The 6,000-nt window shown below is 41.8% G+C and overlaps 1 protein-coding gene across 1 annotated transcript in view; it reads left to right on the top strand.

The window, feature by feature from the left end:
• Window positions 1-3,726: 3,726 nt before the first annotated feature.
• Window positions 3,727-6,000, top strand: part of GRB2 (growth factor receptor bound protein 2) — a 69,528-nt gene continuing 67,254 nt past the window's right edge. Inside the window, exon 1 of the mRNA XM_060764694.2 lies at window positions 3,727-3,927. The gene's annotated coding sequence lies outside the window, so the exon portion shown is untranslated. The remainder of the gene's footprint in view (window positions 3,928-6,000) is intronic.

Here is a 6,000-nt window from a genome sequence, read left to right as displayed (position 1 = left end):
GTTTTAAAAAACTCTTTGAATTAATGAAATAATGACAAAATATATGGACTGCACCAATAAATTAAAGTAATTTCCTACCGATTGTATTGCTTTGGAAGTGCAACATTGTTATAGCTTGTTAGCCAAAAAGGTAATTACAACAACCTATTACTTCTAAGCTCTGATTTTGCACTTTAACTTAAAAGAGAGACTTATAGCTGAGCCATGTGAATTTTCTGTCCCTACCTTTTGTGCACTCACAGCACTTTCAGTTAATAGTACAAGTGTCGTCAACTTGCGTCTCTCTATAAATAGTTGAACAGTACCTCTCATCTTCTCTTATCTCCGGCAACAATAGTTATGCTGATTGGAATTTAAAGGAAGGAAAGAAAGAAAGAAAGCCACAACTCTAATATTCTGGTTTTGGTAGTTAATGTGGATTTTAGATTTCTGGATTTCCAAACTTCTCAACATCTAAACATTATACACTTTTTACAAATTATTTTATTTTGCCTATAGTTTTCCCTCCCCTGAAATTGGCTGATAATTGTATTGATTGTGAAATAAATAACATGAACTGGACAGGCAGGAATGCAGCCTAGCATTAATATGAATTGAAAAATCTGTAATACATTAAAGCTATTCCTTGGCCCTTAAAAAGCTGTAACCAATTCATATATGAGACGTAGACTCACACTCACTTGGATTTTTTAATGCTTTGTCAAGAACGGAGCAGAAAGATATGGACTAAGAAGCACTAATTTATAAAGATATATATAATCAAACATTTCATTAATTAACAAAACACCCCTGGCTCTTTCTTTCCACCGGGACTGCTGGGACTATATATTTCTCTTTTCCTTTTAACTTCTTCACTGTTGTGGAATATCATATAGCTGAACTACCAGCTCCAATTTATAACCATTCTTTTTCTGCAACTGAACCCCTGCAGTACAGTCAACCAGCACAGTTTAAAGCCCAACTTCACATAGGTGAAAAAATCAACCAAATATTGTACATGACCATTTCTGTTCCCCAATACTATGTTGTGTAGCGGCTTGATCAGTTGATTATGACTCTGAAGACATAGGTTTGAATCCCCACTCAACTATGGAAACATACTGGGTGGCCTTGGGTGAGTCACATTCTCGCAGCCTCAGAGAAAGTCAAAGATAAAACCCCTTTTGCCAAGAAAAGGTTACACAAACCAATCTTTTTACACAAACCCCTCTGGATTTTTACCTGCTGAAGAAGTGGATGAGTTGTGATACCTAGGCCCCTTCTACGTTGCCATATAAAATCCATTCAGCCCAACCCCCTTCTGCCATGCAGGAACACAGATTTGAAAGCGCCCCCAACAGATGGCCATCCAGCCTCTGCTTAAAAACTGCCAGAGGGGGGACTCCAGCATGCTCCGAGGCAGCAGCATAGTGCTGCTCAATAGTGGAATATGCTGTTGAGCAGCACTGACTGTGAAGAAGTTCTTCCTGATGTTTAAGGGAAATTAAACCCTTGCTGCCAACCTTTGTGTTTCCATGACTGCTAAATAATCTTATGGAAAGGAATATAATTACTCATGACTAAGTGTTATGAGTAAGAGTTGCCAGGCATTGTTGACATGCTTACCAGTTTTAAATAGTCTTCCACTTTAATCCTCGCTATGTTTATTTGGAAGGGAGTTCCAATGTGTTCTTTATTCTATAATAAAGGCACCTTATTGATTGCAATTTTATCACGCCTTTGACTTCTATTACAAGGCATTTCCACTGATGTATTGACACATAAAGAAGAGCAGAAGTTATTTGGTTCAGCTTTTAAAACTGGACGTTTTGGCCCAGTGTAATAGACAAGAACATGATTGAAACAGGGCTATTGAAGACTGTTCATGTTACAGAGCAGGCATGTCCAACCTGCGACCTGTGGGCCAATGCAACTCAAGAGGACTATGAATGCGGCCCAACAAAACAAATTTGTAAACTTACTTAAAACATTGTGGATTTTTTGGTGATTTTTTAAAATATAATTTGATTGAATGTGAACTTTTGTAGATGACAACAGAATTAAATATCTTGCTAGTTTTATGTTGCCCCTTTTTCTTTAGTTTTGTCATTCAAAAATGTTTTTAAAATAATGAAATTTTATTACACAGTCTTCAAGTTACAAATAAGACAGGTTCTTCTGATTGTCCTTAAATTGAATTTGTATGTAAGTAGAAACAGGTACATTTTAAAAGTGTAACTCCAGCCAAATATATATTAGCTTTGGATAGCACAGGGAAGGACTAACACTCCTATGATGTTTGTTTTATGGACTGTACCCCTCTTCAGAGGATTTGACCTCACTTTCTGTCTCAGTGATAATTGGATTTTGAAAAAATTAGCTTGTTATGGAAGCAAGGTTTGGTGATAAATCTTCAGTGGAGACACCTTTTCCCCAAGATAACTCTTCCAAGACTGAATTTCCCTTCATGGGGTAGATTTATCTCAGATTGTTGTTGTTTAGGTTAATTATACCCTGCTTTATCTCTCCTGAAGGAGACTCAAAGCAGCTTACAATTAAAAGCATGACCACATAATTTAAAATTCACAAATATGTGAACAATAAAACAGAATTAAACAGATTTATGCCTGATGGAGCAGGCATACTCAGCTGTTGAGTAAGACAAGGCCAGGTTCTTATTAATTTTGGCTCTGCACCTGATGCACTATTAGCAAGTTTCCGCAGGATGTCATTGTGTGCAGCTACTTTGTGCTTGGTGTTCACACAGTGTTTCCTAAAGGTTAGCGTTAAGTCTGAGGGCCCTTTCACACAGTTCTTGGCCTTCCCAGGTAACCTTCAGTTTCCTGTTGGCTTCACAATTATATTGATGGCAAGCACACACTTGTGTCTTGGCAAGGTTAGGCTTCAGAAGGGGAATACTGTGGAATAATGTCAGTTATATTTGGCGAGGCATTAGCACTATTTAGACCTTGCAAAATGACACCTCCTGTGATTTCATAGCATTGCGCCAAAAAGTGGCCAAAGTGATGTCAAACTGCATTCATCCTACACTGTAGATGCCACAACCATGAATAACTCCTGCCATCGTCACTACACCCAGATGTTACTAAGCCAGAAGGTCCTATTCGCCAATGATGAGAAAAATGTTGTTGTTGTATTGTCGAAGGCTTTCATGGCTGGAATTGTTGTAGGTTTTTTCAGGCTGTATTGCCATGGTCTAGAGGCATTCTCTCCTGACGATTCGCCTACACTTTGGCAAGCATCCTCTGAGGTAGTGAGAATGTTTTTGTTGTTTATTTGTTCAGTCACTTCCTACTCTTCTTGACCTCATGGACCAGCCCATGCCAGAGCTCCCTGTTGGCCGTGGCCACCCCAGCTCCTTCAGAGTCAATCCAGTCACTGCAAGGACACCATCCATCCATCTTGCCCTTGGTCGGCCCCTCTTCCTTTTTCCTTCCATTTCCCCCAGCATCATTGTCTTCTCTAAGCTTTCCTTTCTTCTCATTATGTGGCCAAGGTACTTCATCTTTGCCTCTAATATCCTTCCCTCCAATGAGCAGTCGGGTTTTATTTCCTGAGAAATATATTGGAGGGAATATAGTTTATGGCATTTTTCTTTAAATGGATCCAGAAAGACTTTTCAGGAGTTTATCTTCTTGCACATGCGCCTGCTGCCACCACAGACTTCAAATCCACCCACCCCCTCTGGTGACAGCCCTTAGAGTGCGCATGCGCTCTTCAGCATCCTTTTTTCCCCCGCCCTTCTCCTCGCACCCCATGGTGGCCTCGCGAGAGTACGGTGGCGGAAGTTGTTCTGCGGCGCTCCCCTGCTGAGGGCGAAGAAGCCGCTGAGGCGGGGCCGCGGAGAGGAAAGGAAGGAAGGGAGGAAGGAAGGAGAGAGGGACGGGCGGAGGGGGCCGCTTGGAGCGGAACCCCAGCTGACTTACGGTAAGGGGTGCTTGGCCTCGGCCGGGGGTCCGCCCTGGGGGCTTTTCCCTTGGCGGCGGACGCGCAGAGCGGTTGTCGGGGGAGGGGAAGGAAGGGAACGGGAAGGAGGCTGGGGTTCGCCTATGCGCGCGCGCTCGCCTCAGCTGCCTTTCAGTGTGTGAGCGCGCGCGGCGCGGGAAATCGAGGGGAGTCGGGTGGTGCTCGCGCTCTCTGATCTCCTCGTCGTGCGAATGACTCTGCTGCTCCTTGAGAAATGGACACTGCGAGATAAATGCCTTGAGTGGCGGAGAATCTTTCCAGAGTTGGCCTAGTAATTATTAACTTAGGCTCAATGTACACTACTATATCATGCAGTTCCAAACTGCATTATATGAGTTTACACCGGACATGGGCAAACTTCGGCCCTCCAGATATTTTGGACTCCAACTCAGCTGTAAAGTTAATACAGCTTGATAGCACTTTAACAGCTGTGGCTCAATGCCAAGGAATCCTGGGAGTTGTCATTTTACAATTTATTATTTACCATATTTATATCCAGCCCTTCTCAACCCTGAAGGGGACTCGGAGTGGTGCACATAAAGGCACATGCAAGGCCTTTAGCCTTCTCTGCCAAAGAGTGCTGGTGATTTGCCAAACTACAAATCCCAGGATTCCATAGAATTGAACCATGACAGTTAAAGTGTTATCAAGGTGCATTAATTCTTCAGTCAAGATCCAGCCAAGGAAGCCATGGCTATCCAGGGTCTGCAAAACCTTAGCACTGTTCTTGCTGAAAGAGTGACACAGGGCATCCCATAAGTGACAAACCTCTAAGAACCTTTCCACACAGCCATATAATCCAGAATGCCAAGGCAGAAAATCCCACAATATCTGCTTTGAACTGGGTTATCTGAGTCCACATTGCCAAATATCCCAATTCAAAGCAGGTAATGTGGGATTTTATTAAGCTTTGTGGAAGGGACCATAAATGACAAACCTCTAAGTCAAAGTCAATTTGGCGGCAGTTAAGAACAGAACCTTTAGGGTGGTTGTTCTGATCTCATAGTTTCCATGTTGCATTATGATACTGAAATGAAATTCTCTTATAACACATGCTTAGTGTTAAAGCAGAAGTTGCGGTCAGCAGTTTTCTGTAAAAAGTGGTGGGACATGTATGAGGAAGGCAAAAATTAGAAGCAACATTTTGAATTGTCATTCACATTCACCTATTCGGGTGGTGGGAGTAGGCTTGTGTGTCTCTTCATAGATGTCGCCTTGGCAAAAAAGACTGGGAAGGAGTTTTGGCAGTTCCTTCCTTTGAAATATAGCATACTGCATCTGGTGGTCCCTGTCAGTTTGCCACTTGAGTATTAACTAGAGCTGACCCAGATTAGCTTTCAAGATCAGACAGAATCTGTACCTCCTCAGAAAATAGAGACTTCAGTAATGTGTTTGTATCAAAACTTTGGGAATGCAGGAATCTCCTAGGATTCACAGAATGGTTTCAGAGCAAAGGTAAAAATAGCTGTTGCATTGAAGGGGGATATTTAGAGAATCTTTTTCTGTGAATGCCTGAAACTTACCAAAAGTTTTATACAATCCCAATTTGCTTCCAATATCTTAAAAATGATCCAAGAAAAGACATAAAACTGCCAGAGCCCTCTAGCCAACTTAGCCTGTGGCTAAGAGTTTCCAGGAGTTGTAGGCCAAAGTAATGGTTCCAAGTTTTGCTTTAATTGTGCATATTAAAATGACATTGAGTACATCTATACTGTAGAATCAATGCAGTTCCCTGGGTCTGTGCTATGATTTGTAGTTGAGGCACTAGCACGCTTTGACAGATAAGTCGAAACTGTAACTCTCATGATTTCCCAATATTGAGTCCTGCTGAGCCTAGTGATGTCAACCTGCATTCATTCTATAGTTTAGCTGCACCCATTGCTTCTTAAAATTGTGTGCTGTTAAAAGATGCCTGGTGTCAATTCAAAATATAGAAGAAATGTTTCCCATTTGGGGAAAAACCCCAAGGCTTTATACCCTAAAAACATACTACAGGACACCCAAATTAATTTATTCTTACCCCTGGGCTATGAC

The sequence above is a fragment of the Anolis sagrei genome, chromosome 2, assembly GCF_037176765.1.
Source record: "Anolis sagrei isolate rAnoSag1 chromosome 2, rAnoSag1.mat, whole genome shotgun sequence".
Lineage (NCBI taxonomy): Eukaryota > Metazoa > Chordata > Lepidosauria > Squamata > Dactyloidae > Anolis > Anolis sagrei.
The sequence above is the reverse complement of the archived record's forward strand: the minus strand, read 5'-3'. Positions and strand labels throughout refer to the sequence as shown.